Source organism: Cebus imitator, unplaced genomic scaffold, assembly GCF_001604975.1.
Source record: "Cebus imitator isolate Cc_AM_T3 unplaced genomic scaffold, Cebus_imitator-1.0 Scaffold17, whole genome shotgun sequence".
Classification (NCBI taxonomy): Eukaryota; Metazoa; Chordata; class Mammalia; order Primates; family Cebidae; genus Cebus; species Cebus imitator.
In genome coordinates this window covers 8,710,008-8,726,802 of record NW_016107332.1, presented here as the reverse complement: position 1 = coordinate 8,726,802, position 16,795 = coordinate 8,710,008, and the positions used below count along the sequence as shown (strand labels likewise).

Genomic DNA, 16,795 nt, shown 5'->3' with positions numbered 1-16,795 from the left:
GCTCACTTAATGAGGTTTCCCCTCCATTTTTCCACCATCCCACCCCACCCCAAACAAATCATTAAACAATAACTTACATATTTATTTCATTAGAGAATTAGGTAAACCTCATAATACATGGCCAAAGCCATGATAATTTTGCACAGTTAGAATGTGTTCAACCAACAGTCACAATTTAACTAGATTAGATTTCAACAAAGAGATGATTGTGCTCCTCCAAATAACCCTCATTTAGGAAGATGACATTCCTCCAATATGTGGAAAGACAATAAATGCACTTTCTACTCTCTGCCACTGAGGAAGAGATTCTCTCTCTGGAGGGACCAACATTATTTCTTTTTTGCTGCTCTTTTCCCTTTCCCTTTCTTTGGCTTCCCCTTTCCACGAAGCTTCTTTAGTCATTTTTGCTCATCTTTAAAATCTTGATGCTCATCCCTGTAGAGTCCAAGAAATCGGAGAGTTCCTGTGAGTGCAGTGTTAAGTGTTGTGATCTGGATACCAGTCATAAATCTCCTTCTTCTTGACCAAGGGCAGTTCACTAAACAGTTTCACTACTTTCATAGCCTTAGAATCAGTAGGCCTGGTGACTTCACCAAATAGCTGGGCACTGAGATGAGCCATGCGCAGGGTATTCCGAAAAGGAGGACATTTCTTGAGTGACAAGGAGCCAGAGTTCCTGGACCTGGGCTTCCTCATCTAGGCGCCCTCATCCCGGAAAGCCCACGCCCTACCTGGCTCCTAGCTCATGCTGGCAATTATTACCACCACCTGCTTCTTATAACAAACACACGTAAAAAAGAAACATATGTTAACAGATAAAACATGTAATCAGATATTTAATTATCACGCTTCCTTCAAGTCATCCTCTTTAACACAAGTCACTTTTTTGGTCATTATCTTATTTTTTTGTACTTCATTATGAAAATGACTAATACGAACTTTTCGCTGATTGATTCTCTTCTCTGTTAATCCAATTAACAGATTTTCTTTTAATTTGAGATTTAACATTGATTTAAAAAAAAAATTTATGAGCATATAAATTATTTACTAGAAATCTCTTTCTCTCGGGTATTGTGCTCTTCAGACAGCAACATTTAGGGAAATCCTTCTTCTTGAAACCTTCAGTTTAGGCCTGACAGTTTTCTTTTGAAATAGTGGCAGCATTGAGTTTTCAGCATTCATTATTGTCTTTGATATGCACATAATGTAATTAAATGCAGATGTTACTTCAAAATTGATTGATAACTGAGAAATTGATTGAGTGTTTTGCTTTTATGAAATACAAATTCATTAAGATTTTAGTAGAGAAGATACAGCAGAAAGGAATAAACCACCATCAGGTCTGGCAACTTTTTCTTTTTTTTTTTTTTTTCTTTTTTTGGTGTTCACTTACACTGAATATTTCTTTATCAAGTTCCAAATGTTATGCTGCTCTTTTTAAGATCTAGCTCAAATATAGACAAATCACCTTTACTTTATTCTTTTAAAATTTGAATCTCATAAGCTTTTGAAAATGTTATAAAATTTTAAAATGAGTTAAAAAGCATTAAAACGTTTCACAAAGCCAAATTTTTCTTATCCTAGGTGTCTCATTTGATGTCCTTGACCCAAAATATCAGCTGTTTCTTCACATCAATGAACGGGTATCATTTCAGTGATAATGTACCAGGCTTCCTTCAGTTGAAATGCTGAATACTCATATTTTATTAAGAGAGGATCTTCTGTTTACCAACTTGAACATTTTAAAATCGAATTTAGAGCATCTAGTTTCAACTTTCAATGCTACTTTGGCACCATTTGGAACCCTTTCAAAATTTTGGTGTATGATCTAAAGAACTTTATCTTTAAATAAATTAATTGAAATGTTAGTGTAATACTCGATAACCTCTTCTGGGTGAAATAAGCCAAAGTACAGAAAAACAAATACCACATTATCTTACTTATAGGTAAAGTGTAAACATATTGATTTCATAGAAGAAGAGAGTAGAATGGTGGTTACCAGAGCCTGAGGTGGGGAAGCTGGGGAGACATTGGTGGAAGAATACACAATATCAATTAGCATAAAGGAATAAGTTCAAGAGATCTATTATTCAGCATAGCGATTATAGTTAATAATAATGTATCATATTCTTAAAAATTTATAATAGAGTAGATTTGAAGTATTTTTGACCCCAGAAATGTTTGTAAGGCAATACATATGTTAATTAGCTCAAGTTAGCCATTTCACAGTGTGTACACATTTCAAAGTAACATGTTGTATACCATAAATTTATATAATTTTTGTTAGTTTACATAGTTTACATACATTTAAAAAATTAAAAGCTACAAGTAACAGGAATTTCCTATGTACCTGGCAGGGTGACTTCCTTATGCCTAATAGAAATATGAATAAATTACAGTAATAGTTGTCCAGGTATTTTAATAGTGAAAGGGGCCAAAGAAATACTCAAGGTGATAAAAGAAGTTTTAATTTACTAAAATGCACAAAGCAAAGCACAAAGCAATTTGGAAACAATTTCATTATTAATCCTAGTTAGCTTTGAAAACAGAGATATTATTGAGTTGCTTGTTATTATTTTGATGCCTATAACCATATTTTGAATTTTTACACATAGCATACAATATGGTTGAATAATCTTGCAACAATAAAAATATATTTCTCTATCAATCACCTAAAAGTTTATTTATATAACTTGTTTGCAGTATTCTTGAAAAATTTTCAAATACATGGAGGGCTTACGCCAAACTATTTTCATTAATTCCAGATACGTTATAAATACTAAAATTTATGTTTCACTTCAGCCAGTAGCAAGCTTTCTTTCAGAAATGCGGAAGTGGAAGGAGCATTACAATTGCGCCTTATCAGATGACTTTTCTGGAATCCTGTTTATGAACTTCGTATTTCAAAGATGATCTACACAATCACAAGCTGCCAGCTGGACTTCATTATTCTATAACTTTATATTTATTTTCATAGGTTCCCTGTCCCCCTTTATAAACTGTAAAATGAGGCTTAAAACTTAGTAAGGCTGGGCACAGTGGTTCAAGCTTATAATTTCACTGCTTTGAGAGGCTAAGACTGGACGATTACTTGAGCCCAGGAGTTTGAGACCAGCTTGGGCAACGTACTGAAATTGTGTATTTATAAAAAAAAAAATTAAAAAGAAAATAGCCATGTATGGTGGCTTGCACCTAGAGTTCCAGCTACTCCAGAGTCTAAGAAGGGGAGATCACTTGAGCCCAGAAGTTTGAGGCTGTGTGAGCCATAATCACTCCACTGCACTTCAGTATGGGCAACAGCAAGACTATGTCTCAAACCAACAACAATACTAAAGAAGAGTATGGCTTTATTCACAAACAAATGGTAGAATTTAGCTATTTAGTCCCTAAAACCAAGACCTGTTAGTAAAAAGATAAAGAAATAGAAAAGATAGAATAATATATGCCACTTAAAAAGTTTCACATTCAATCACATTTCTGTTATATTGGCTGTGTACTTGAAATTTCTATTGGTGAAGGAATTTAAAAAAATGAGGCTATCAGCAATGCTATAAGAACGGCCTGGGGAGATCTGTAGCTTGAATGTTGGCAAGAGTTACCTCATTTGTTCACCCAAAGAGACGAAGTGGCAAATGAACAGAGATAGGTCTGTACCAGAGGACTTCTTAAAAGTCGCTCTAACTCTAACCATCCTATGCTGATTCAAAGTCCTTTTTTATTAGGTTGTTCTAATGCTACATTAAAGACATATCAGAGACTGAGCAATTTTTAAAGGAAAGAGGTTTAATTGACTCACAGTTCAGCCTGGCTGGAAAGGCACCATGAAACTTGCAATCATGCTGGAAGTGGAAGCAAACATGTCCTTCACATGATGGCAGGAAGGAGAAAAATGAGAACTGAACTAAGAGAGAAGCCCCTTAAAAAAAAAAAACATCAGATCTCATGAGAACTTACTAAAGTCAGAATAGCATGAAAGAAACCACTTTCATTATTCAATTACCTCCCACCGGATCCTTCTCACCACACATGGGGATTACGGCAACTACAATTCAAGATGAGATTTGGGTGAGGACACAGCCAAACCATATCACTGTACAACATAGATATGAATATCTTCCCACTCCTGGCCCGATGGTTTTGTACTCCTCTCCTCAAAGGACTTTTCCTTTGCCCATATTTGAGCTTCTCACTTCCATGTTTGCATCCTGAACCTGTCCCCACAAATTCTTGCAATTCTTCCTGCATTCGTTTCCTATTGCTGCTACAGCAAATTACCACAAACTGAGTGGCTTCAAAAATTCATATGCATTGCCTTATAATTTTGAAATATAAATGTGGAGTTCACTGAGCCTAAATGCAGGTGTCAGTAGGGTTGCATTTCTTTCGGAAGCTCTGAGGAAGAATCTGTTGCACTTTCAAATGCCACCTGCTTCCCTTAACTTATGGCCTTCCTCATGAATCTTAAAAGCCAGTGGGAACAGACTAAGAACTTCTCCCCTCAATCCATTGTGACCCTCTTTTATGTCTCCCTCTTTCACTTACAAGGACCTGTGTGATTACATCAAGGTGACCCAGATAATCCAGGATAATCTTACAATTGTAAATTCAACTGATTACCATTTATTCCCACCTGTAACTTTAATTCCCTTTTGCCATGTAAGGTACACACAAGTTCTAGAAATTAGGATGTGAACAACCTTGGGAATTGTTCACAACAATTCCCTCAGTATTCTCAGTTTTGAACATCTCATTCTTTGACCAACACCTCCTTTATCCAAAATAACAGGAATTTTCTATCTACATGGCAGGAAGGCTTTCTTATGAATAATATAAATGTGAATAAATTACAGTAATAGTCATCCAGTTATTTTACTATTGAAAGGGGTCAGAAAAATACTCAATGTGAGAAAAGAAATTTTAATTGACTAAAAGACACAATGCAGAGCAGAAAGCAATAAATCTCATTCATTCTGGCATCTCAACTTCAATATTTTGATCCATTACGACCCAGGAATTGATGTTGAAAACATGTCACTATCCCCTGTCTCCCCCAAGCCTTCATGCACCACCTTTAATTGCAAGTCCAATAATTGTAATCACCCCTGATAAGTATACATTTCATATTTGTCCTCTTCTTAATTATAAAATTTTGAAATATGTGAACTTTAATTTTCATCTGCTTTAATGCAGCTGAAAGTAGCAGGTAAAAATTCTCAGAGTATACTTTACATTCATGGCTAATACCTACATGTTTTCCCTTATTTATTACACCTTTCTCTTAGATTTTTTTTTAATTTTTTTCATCTCTTCAAATGTTAAATAGTTCATCTTCATCTTTCCTTTCAACCTTGTTTCTTGCTTCACCCAGAAAATTGAAGACATCAGAAAGACCATACATAAGCTCACATCATCTTATTTACTATCTACTGCCTCCATATACACTCCCCAACTTTCTATTACTTTAGAATAACTGTCTGTGCTGCTATCAAAAACAAAGTCATCATTTCATTAATAGATTCCTCCCTTTTCTCTTACTCAAGGACATTATTTCATTTGTTCACCATTTCTCTTCTCTATCATAATTTCTCTTTTTCACTGGACCTTTTCTGCCAGTCTACAAATATGTTGTGACTAGTCTAATCTTATAATAATAAAATCTTCTATTATTTAATACTCTATTGTTGTTTTCTTTACCAGAAAATCTTGTCAAAAATATTATCTGTCCTCATTGTTTCAAATATCTCTTCTACTCTTTTAAATTCACTCAAAATGAAATTGTGTCACTATATCCACCAGAAAATTATTTCTTTTTATTTTATTAATCTTTTAAATTTTCAATTGTGTAGGTTTAGGGAGTACAAGTGCAGTTTTGTTAAATATATTGCACAGTGGTTAAGTATGGTTTTCAGTGTTTTCATTACCCAAATAATGAACAGTGTACCCAATAGTTAATTTCTCATCCTTCACTCATTCCTACTCTACCACTTTGGAGTCTTTCATGTCTATTACACCACTCTGTATGTCTGTGTGTTTATAGTTAGACTTGTAGTTTGTAAATATTTTCTCCCATTCTGTTATTATCAGTTTACACTGTTTATTTATTTATTGTGCAAAGCTTTTTAGTTTAAGTCCCATTGAAAATTTTGGGCTGGTGTTTTTTTTTTTTTTTCCTTTTAAGTTCTTAGCCATCAACTTTTTCCCTGTGTCAATGTCTAGAAGAGTTTTTGGTTTTTTGGTTTTTGTTTGTTTGTTTGTTTGTTTCTAGAAATTCACAGATTAGGGTCTTACATTTAAGTTTTATATCCATCTTGAGTTAATTTCACTATATAGTGAAGGATAAGGGTTCAGTTTCATTCTTTTGCATATGGCTATCCAATTTTCTCAGAATCATTAATTGAATAAGGGATTCCTTCTCTGGTGTATGTTTTTATTAACTTTGCAAAGACCAGTTGGTTGTAGGAAAGTGGATTTATTTCTGGATTCTCTATTCTGGAACAAAAAATATTTCTATTCCAGAATATCTTTATTCTGGAAGAGAATAGATTTCTGTTCCAGAATAGATTTCTGTGTCTTTTTATACCAGTATCATGATGTTGTGGTTACAATAGTCTTGTGATGTACTTTGAGTCAGGTAATGTCATGTCTCCAGCTTTCATCTGTTTTGCTGAGGATTCCTTTGGATATTTGGGCTGTTTTTGGTTCCATATGAATTTTAAAATTGCTTTTCTCTAATTCTATGAAACAAACACATTGGTAATTTGATAGAAATTCTACTAAACCAGTAGATTGCTTTGGGCAGTATGGCTATTGTATTGATATTGATTTTTGAATTCTATGAGCATAGGAGGTTTTTACCTTTGTATGTGTCTCCTACAATTTCTTTCATCTGTGTTTTGTAGTAGTCCTTGTAGAGACATTTTACTTCCTTGGCAAAATGTGTTTCTGGATTTTTTTTTTCTTTTGTAGCTATTTTAACTTAGATTTGTTCTCAGTTTGTTCATTATTAATGTATAGAAACACTACTAACATTCGTATGTTGCTTTGCATCCTGAAGGTTTACTAAAGTCATTTATCAAGTCTAAGAGTATCTTAAAAGAACTTGCAGGGTTTTGATTGTTTTTTGTTTTGTTTTGTTTTTCTTGTGACAGGGTCTCATTCTATTTCCCAGGTTGGAGTGCACTGATGCAATCTTGGCTCACTGCAACCTCCAACTCCCAAGTTCAAATGATTTTCCTGTCTCAGACTCCCTAGTAGCTGGGATTACAGGCTCGTGCCACCATACTCAGCTAATTTTTTGTACTTTTAGTACAGACAAGTTTTCACCACGTTGACCAGTCTGGTGTCAAACTCCTGACCTCAAGTGATCCACCCGCTTCAGCCTCCCAAAGTTCTGGAACTACAATTGTAGGGTTTTTAAGATATCAATCGGATCATGAAATATCATATTTAGATTATAGAAATGATTTTAATGTCTCCTTTCAAATTTGGTTACCTTTTATTTCTTTCTCTCACTTTATTGCTCCAGCTGCATCATCCAGTACTATGTTGAATAGGAGTCATGTAAGTGGGCATACTTATCTTGTTCCAGTTTTTAGGGGGAATGCTTTCAACTTTTTCCCATCCAGTATAATTTTGGCTGTGGGTTTGTTGCATACGGCTTTTAGTATTTTGAGGTATGTTCATTCAATGCTTAGCTGGTTGAGAATTTTTATCATGTTGAGATGCTAAATTTGGCCAGATTATTTTTCTGCATCTATTGAGATGATTATATGGTTTTTGCATTTAATTTCATTTAGGTGGTGAATCATATTTATTGATTTGTGTATGTTGAAAAAGCCCTGCATCACTGGAGTAAAACCCACTTGATTGTGATGTATCTTCTTTTGATGTGATGTTGAATTTTGTTTACTAGTATTTTATTTTATTTTTGTGTCTATGTTTATTAGGGACATCATTCTGTAGTTTTCTTTTTGTGTTGTTTCTTCTCTGACTTTGGTATCAGGGTGATGATTGACATTGTAGAATGAGTTAGGGAGAATTCTGTCTTCCTTGATTTTTTGGAAAAATTTCATTAGGACTGGAACTAGTTATTTGTATTTCTGGCAAAATTCAGCCTGAATCCATCTGGTCCTGTGCTTTTTTTTGTTATGGAATTTTAAAATTTCTGATTCAATCTTACTATTAATCAGTTCAGAATTTCTCTTTCTTCCTGGTTCAATATTGAGAGGTTGTATATTTCCAGGAGTTTACTCATTTCCTTAGGTTTTCTAGTTTTTGAATGCAGAGTTGTTCAGTAGTCTATGATGATCTTTAGTATTTTGGGGATATCAGTTATAATATCTCATTTTTCATTTTTGATGGTGCTTGAATCTTCTCTCTTTTAGTCTTAGTTAAGCTAGTTTCTGTCTATCAGTTTTGTTAATCCTTTCAAAGAACAAAATTATGGGGCTTTTGATTCTTTGTGGGTTTTTTTGTATGTATGTTTATTTATTTTTGTGTCTTAATTCTACTTTTTTCTGTTCTGATTGTTATTTCTTTTCTTCTACCAGCTGTAGGCTTAATTTGTTCTTGTTTATTTTTCTTTCTGTTTATAATATGTTTTATTGAATATTTTAAGCCTACTGTTGAAACTTACTATCCAGTAAAAAATATTCACTTGTTATTCATCTGCTCAGGTTTTTAAATTTTTTATGATTCAGTCTTGGTAGGTTGTATGTTTCTGGGAATTTATTCATTTCTTCTGTGTTGCCTAATTGGTTGATATGCAATTATTCATGGTAGTCTTTTACAATCTTTTGTGTTAGTTCTAATGTCTCCTCTTTCATTTCTGATTTTATTTATTTTAGTGTCTTCAATTTTGTAGACTAGCTAAAGGTTTAGCAATTTCATTTATCTTTTAAAACAACCAACTCTTAGTTTCATTGATATTTTTTGATTCCTTTTTAATTGATTTATTCCTACTCTACTCTATTATATCCCTTCGTCTGCTAACTTTGGGCTTAGTTTGCTCTTCTTTTTTAAGTTTCTGAATGTATAAAGCTAGGTTGTTTATTTATAATCTTTATTTTCTTCACATAGGCATTTATCACCATAAATTTCCCACTTAAAATTGCTTTTGTTGCATTCCATAAGTTTTGATATGTTGTGTTTTTATATTTGTTTGCCTCAATATGTTTTATTTTCAAAGGAAGACATTTATGCGGCCAACAAACATATGAAAAAAATGCTCATCACCACTGCTCATTAGAGAAATGCAAATCAAAATGACATTGAGATACCATCTCATGCCAGTTTGAATGGCAATCATTAAAAAAATCTGGGAACAACAGATGCTCGAGAGGATGTGGAGAAATAGGAGCACTTTTACACTGTTGGTGGGAGTGTAAGTTAAGTTAATTCAATCATTGTGGAAGACAGTTTGGTGATTCCTCAAGGATCTAGAAATAGGAATAATATTTGACCCAGAAATCCTATTACTGGCTATATACCCAAAGGATTATAAATTGTTCTATTGTAAAGACACATGTACATGTTGCAAATGCATGTTCATTGTGGCACTGTTTACAATAGCAAGGACCTGAATCCAACCCAGATGGTCATCAATAATAGGCTGAATAAAGAAACTGTAGCACATATAAACCATGGAATACTATGAAAAAAGGATGATTTCGTGTCCTTTGCAGGGTCATGGATGAATCTGGAAACCATCATTCTCAGCAAACTGATACAAGAACAGAAAACCAAACACTACATGTTCTCGCTCATAGGTGGGTGTTGAACAATGAGAACACGGGGACACCAGGAGGGGAACATCACACACTGGGGTCTGTTGGGGGCTGGGGAGGCTAGGGGAGAGATAGCAGGGTCGGTTGGGGAGGGACAACATTGAGGAAAATGCCTGATGTAGGTTACGGGGGGATGGAGGCAGCAAACCATCATGGCTTTTGTGTACATATGCAACAATCCTGCAAGTTCTGCACATGTACCCCATAACTTAAAGTATAATAATAAAAAAAAAGCTGTCACAAAAGACAAAGAAGGTCATTATATGGGGATAAAGGCATCAATTCATCAAGAGGCTACACTAATTATAAATATATGTTCCCGCTTTTCTAGTTACTTGGTATGCAATGTTAGTTTGGTAATTTGCAATCTTTGTATCTTTTTGATGTAGGTGTTTAGAATTATAAATTTCCCTCTTAAAACTGCTTTTGCCATATCCAGCTATCTTATTATGTTATGTCTCTATTGTCACTTATTTAAAATATTTTTACTGTTTTCTATCTTAAGTTTGCTATTCTCTCAAAAATCAAGCAAGGGAAAGTTTTTGTTTGTTTGTTTGTTTGTTTGTTTTTTCTATGTATGTGTTTATTCTGAGGGTTCTTCATAGTGTTATTCCTAGATTTTTATTTTATTTTATTTTATTTTTTTATTTTCCCCTGTGATCCAAGAAGGCATGTGAAATTATTTCTTTTTTAACAAAAATTTATTGGGACTTGTTTTGTATCCTAATATATGGTATATTTTGGAAAATGATTCATGAGTTGATGAGAAGAATGCATGTTCTATGATTCTTGGGCAGAATATTGTGTAAATATCTACTAGTTTCATTGGTGTAGAGCTCTACTGAAGTCCATTGTTTCTTTATTTTTTTTTGTTTCTATTACCTGTCTAGTGTTTTCAATAAAATGTTGAAGTCTCTCATCCTACTGTACTGAAGTCTACCTCTTTTCTAAGGTCCAGTAGTACTTGTTTTATTAATCTGTTATGCTAGTATTGAGTGAAAATATATTTGGAATTGTTACATCTTGTTGAATTGATAGCTTTATTTTATACAATGACCTTCTTTGTCTTTTTTACTGTTATTAATTTAAAGCTTGTTTTAACATATAAAAGTATAACTACCCCTTCTCGCTTTTGATTTTTGTTGATGTGAAATATCTTTTTCAAACCCTTTACCTTGAGTCTATAACTATCTACTAGTTAGGTAAGTTTCGTGCCAGCAACATGTAATTACATTCTGTTTTTAAAATCTATATTGCCAATGAATATCTTTTAAGTGGACAATTTAGTCAATTTATATTTAATGTTAATATTGATGTTTTACTCCTATTGTAATGTTAATATTTTCCTTGTTGCTTTACAGTCTCAATTATGTAATTGTTTTGTAAGAATTGTGAGTTTTCTACTTTTGTATGTCTTTATGATGGTGCGTATTGTCCCTTGTTTTCTCATTTACAACTTTTTTGAGCATTTCAAATAGGTTTTACATAGAGATGTAAAATTTCCTTAGTGTTTGCTTGTCTGAAAGACTTATTTCTCCTTCATTTATGAAGCTTTGTTTAGCAGGATACAAAATTCATGGCTGACATAAGAGGTCTGAAAATTGCCCTTCAATAACTTCTGGCTGATAAGATTTCTGCTGAAAAATACACAGTCTGATGAGATTTTCTTTACAGATGATTAGGTGCTTCTCTCTTGCTAATTTTAGGAATATTTTATACATGTTGGTTTTAGATATTTGTGTTAGTCTGTTTTTATGCTGCTGATAAAGACATCCCTGAGGCTGAGCAACTTACAGGAAAAAAGAGGTTTTGGACTTAACAGTTCCACATAGCTGGGGAAGCCTCACAATTATGGCGGAAGGCAAGGAGGAGCAAGTCACATCTTACGTGGATGGTGGCTGGCAAAGAGAGAGGACTTGTGCAGAAAATTCTTCCTTATAAAATCATCAGATCTCATGAAGCTTATTCACTATGACAAGAACAGCATGGGAAAGACCTGCTCCCATGATTCAATTATCTCCCACTGAGTTCCTCCCACAACACATGGGAATTCACAGTGAAATTTGGGTGAGAACACAGCCAAACCATATCAATATTCTAATGACTATATATATTATTGAAATTCATCTTGCAATGTATCTTCCTGAAATTCTTTGACCTTCTATATCTAGGTGTTCTAATTTCTAACAAGACTTGGGAAGTTTTCTTTAAATATTACTTCAAATAATTTATCTAAACTTTTACTGTTTTCCTTTTCTCCTTCAGGAATACATATAATGTATAGGTTTAAACATTTTACATAATCCCATATATCTCAAAAACTGTATTTTTAAAAATCCCTTTTACTTTATTTTTGACTGACTGGGTTAATAAAAATGACCTGTCTTTAAGGTCTGAAATTCTTCCTTCTTCTTGGACTAGTCTATTGTTAAAGTCTTCAACTGTATTTTACAGTTCCCTCAATGACTATTTTATTTCCAGTAGTTCTGAATTTTCAAAATTAATATGTATCTCCTTAGTAAATTTTTCATTCATATTCTAAGTTATTCTTCTGATTTATGTATGTTGGTTTTTTTTTACCTTTCTGTTGGAGCTCATTGAGCTTCTTTAAAATCAATGTTTTCAATTTGTTATCAGGGATCTCAAAGATTTCATTTTGATTAGGATCCATTGCTGGAGTTAATGTGATCCCTTGGGGATGTTGTAACCCTGTTATTATTATTTTTTTCATATTGTCAGAATTCTTTCTCTGGTTTCTTCCCTTCTGAATAAAACATCTTTTCTTTTATTCTTGAATTTACTTTCACTTGGATGGTATTTCTTTTCCCCTTGAGGATGTGAATATAATGCAAGTTATATATGATCACTTGGTTCTAGTTCTAAGTTCTTTCAGTGCCAAAAATCTCTGTAGGAGTTACTTAGTTATAGATTTTCATGGTAGCTTTCTCAAACGTTGGTTATAGTTGTGATGTATTAGGCATGTGAGCAGGTTCATTGCCTCCTGTGGTGCTGGTATAGTGGAGGTCTCAGGAAGCTTATCTCATTTCCCTTTGTGGTACATTCATGTCGGCAAATTTTGTATTGGGTATGCAGATCAACCTCCAGGCCAGTGTTCATGGATAAAAGTTGGCCATGACAGAAACCAATTGGTATATGCTTCTTTTTATTTACCAAAAGAAGCTCTCTGTGGCCTTAGGCAGTGACTTGGTCTGTGGAATGCCTAGTGCCCTCAGATCCATGCTCAGCCCCTGAGGTAGGGGCAAAGCTGGGTGGAGCTTGTCCACCAATCTCACCCTTAAATCCCTCAGTGGCGAAACAAATGCACCAGCCCTAATGGAGGTTTTGGGGAAGGTAATGATGAAATACACTAAGGGTTTTGCAGGTGATAAGGAGGCTGGCCAAGCTCCATGGCCTGGGTTGGCAGAAACATAGTTCACTTCAGTGGAACAGTCTCCTTCAGCCTCAAACACAGATTTCTGGGTTTCCTGCTCTCTACTGAAGCAACACTACCACTCTGGGTAGTGGGGGGAGGGAGTCTGCATTTTGTGCAAACCCAGGCCTGTTGTACACACTGCCAGTGGGGATACTGCCATCCCTAACAGTCCTAGAATGGCCATCCACTTGTACACCCATACCAATCTCCTATTGGAGCACTCACAGCTGTGTCTGTAGTAGTGAGCAAGAAAGAGAAGTTTCTCTCGCCATGTCTGTGTCTAAGCATGTGGGATGCCTCGAGCAAAGCAAAATGTCTGCATCTCTAGTGGAAGAGGCACAATCCCCCTCAGCCCAAATGCTGGGAGTTCTCAGGCACAGCAAAATATATGCTTTTGTTTCCTTTGTCTCAAGGGATGCTCTTGTCCCTTGATGTTCTGTACTCCCCCTCCCTTTTGCAGCAGTACTCTCTGAGGGCTAGACAATTGGAACTCCTGCAGCTCCCCTGGGTCCAACCAGCTCTGTGTGGCTGCCACAATCTGAATGGATGCTGGAGAAAGTCTACTGGGACATTCGGTGATGTGGAGACACAAAGGCTGTAGTTCCAGCAGGGCACAGTCGCACAATTGGCATGTACCTAATATGGTAACTTGCTAGTATAGCTCAGGTTTGGAGAAAGGGCAAGTGACTATTAGCTGGTAGTGTAGCATAATACCCTCAAGAAGTACCCAAATCATTGCTCAGCTAGTGCTTGGGCTTGTGAGGGCAGAGTTCTCTGACAGTTTCCAAAAAGTCTGCTGCTGGAGTGAGGGGAACCAACTCTAACAGAGTCATAGTCTTTCCTCAAATGAGAGGGTAAAGGTTGTATATTCATGAGACTTTTGCAGTCTTTCAATGTGGGGATTGCCAAGGGTTTTATCGGCACTGGGTAGGGATTACGATGGAATAGTTTAGGATTATTGGAAACATCAGAGTGGGGGCTTTGAGACAAATATTTTAAAGAATCATGAAGAGTAAGAAGTCAATCGAAATTACCTGTTGACAAGATGACCACTTTGTTATTCATTAAATGGATCTTTGAGAAGTCCTTGAATAGATAATAAAGTCATTTGCAACTTTTATCTTACTAGGCAGAAGTTTCCTGGAGTAGTAGAAAAATACTGTTATATTATGGACATAGTTTGAAATCAATTATGAATTATTTATGCACTACAAGTAATTTCACTTTATAACTTATTTAGTAAAAATGTTGTTCTTATGATTATCTGCTTTACCCAAATTTGCACTTTTAATTATAAAACCATTCCTTTTATCTTTAATACTGAGCTTTAGTTTCATTTATAAGATGTACAATGATGCTAAAGTTCAGATTAACTTCCAGTAGATTTACTTGGACTCCAAGAACTGGAGAAAAAAAAATTTCAAACCATTATGAGATTTAATTTTTACGATTTTTGTGAAATTTAAAATTTTTAAATTTAAATTTCAGAATATACGAGTTTCAAATGATTTTTATCTTCTTGTGCTAATTTTTTTCTATAGGGCCTATAATAACTTCTCATTTCATTTTTCATACATAGAGAAAAAGCCTTAGAATTTAAAATAATAAAAGTTAATTTAGAAGAAGTCATACGATTTCATTGGAAACGCATACTTCACAAAATGATGTGTAAGTTCTGGATCTCTGTATGATAAATCATGTGTGTACATTCTATTTAAAGTAGCTATAACATTTTAACTAGTTCCTAGACCTTGTTTAGCAGATTTGCAGTGATTGTCTTTACAAGCAGTAATGTCACATAGGCTTTAGTGAGTTTATAAACACTTTTTGAAAAAGAAAATTAAATACATTTTTAAAATTGAACATGGACTTTTAAAAATCGGATTGCTGCACAGAAGTACTATTGCAACATAAAAAGTATTTTCAAGTAGTAACATAAATAGCAGCTAATTATGTCATGGCATTATACTGCAAATTACAGAAAAAAATATTTGAACTTCTTTTTGTAAACTCTCTTTAAACTCCATGATACAGCTCCTTATTCTTTATTACCCACACATATTTCACATTCACAAAAATAGAACTTTTACCTCCCACTGATCCCACTGACGCGTTCTGGTGGCTTCATGCATCTGGCAGCCTTCAGCACCACCGTGGCCCCCCTCTCAGCATGAGGTATGTTCTTGACTACAAGTATGCAAGTACTTTCATTATATCAGCAACTGTCCTGAATGCTGAGCTGGAAAGAGAGGTGGGAGTTCAGACTAGAAAAATCTAACAAAAGAAAGAAAAGAGATGTGTTATTATTGGTAGTCTTTCATATTTAACTACATGTTAAAGTAAGAACTCTGTGCTTTGCATGTGTGCCTAACGCAATACAAGGAGAGAATATGGCAAAGGCAAGGAGTAGCAAGTGAGAATCTACCCACCCCATCCTGGCATATGCAGCTATTAACAACTATATTTAGATCAAAGAAAATAAAAAATCCAGGAAAAGGCTAAGCCTGAACAATGGGAATTAGCTGTAACTGCCCATGTCAAACCAGGTTGTGTAGGTAACTTTACTTACTGGTTTCTTTTATGATTAGATAAATCCTAACATTTGATTCTGTCAGTTATTGCAATTTGCTGTTGACTTGTTCGATTTATTGGTTATCATCTGGCAGAATTTTTCCTTCCTTTTTAACAAATTTCCTCTAAAGATATCTTAGTAATAATTTAATGTTTTACCTTACTTTCCACTGTGACATTGTTCTGTATTTCATAATTCAGACATTCTAAAATATAAGGATTAGATGATTTAATAACACTTTGAAAAGTAGGGAGTGGAAGAACCAAACAGTCTTGACATTTAGCTACATTGGGTGCTGCTTATCTTCCCATTTGTGTGGTCTGAGATTAAAATTGTGGACTTCGTAGCCGGAAAAATTAGGTTCATATGCCAGCCTGCTGCCTTGGGCAAACTCAGTACTTAACACTTCTGTGCTACAATACCTTCAGTTGTATCCTATGAGGTAGGTTTTTTAATGGGGAGTAAGGGTGTTAATTTTAATAAAATAAAATGGTTTAGAAGACACCATGCTAACTCAAAGCTTGCTATAATCATTAACATAAGGCTGTGGCTTCATTTCTTCTCTATTCTCATCTTGTCCATCCTCTTCCATTTCTCTTACCATTATTCTTAACATATTATAGACTATAAATGCATACAGATATATGCATAGTCTACACATTCTAATAAGGTTCACCTAAGACCTATCCCAACTTGGCCTTAAATGCATTATCATGAAGGAAACTCGAACCACTTAGCACATTGACTCACCCCATGAGGGTCTGAAAAATAGTACTTGCTGTTATTATTGGCCTTTCTGTTACTTGATGACATTAGTTGTGAAACTATTATTGATGTCATTATGACTTGCTAGTATTATTGGAGGAATTATTATTCTCATTTCCCAGTACTTAAAAGATAAGTGGTTTGATATACACAGTTGCCCTTTAGTATCCATGGGGTATTGGCTTCAAAACCTCCTGTGGATGCCAAAATACACAAAATGCTCAAGTCCTTTATATAATA

The 16,795-nt window shown here is 34.6% G+C and overlaps 1 pseudogene; it reads right to left on the bottom strand.

The window, feature by feature from the left end:
* Nucleotides 1-253: 253 nt before the first annotated feature.
* LOC108289392 lies at nucleotides 254-649 on the bottom strand (annotated as a pseudogene).
* Between the last annotated feature and the right edge of the window lie 16,146 nt (nucleotides 650-16,795).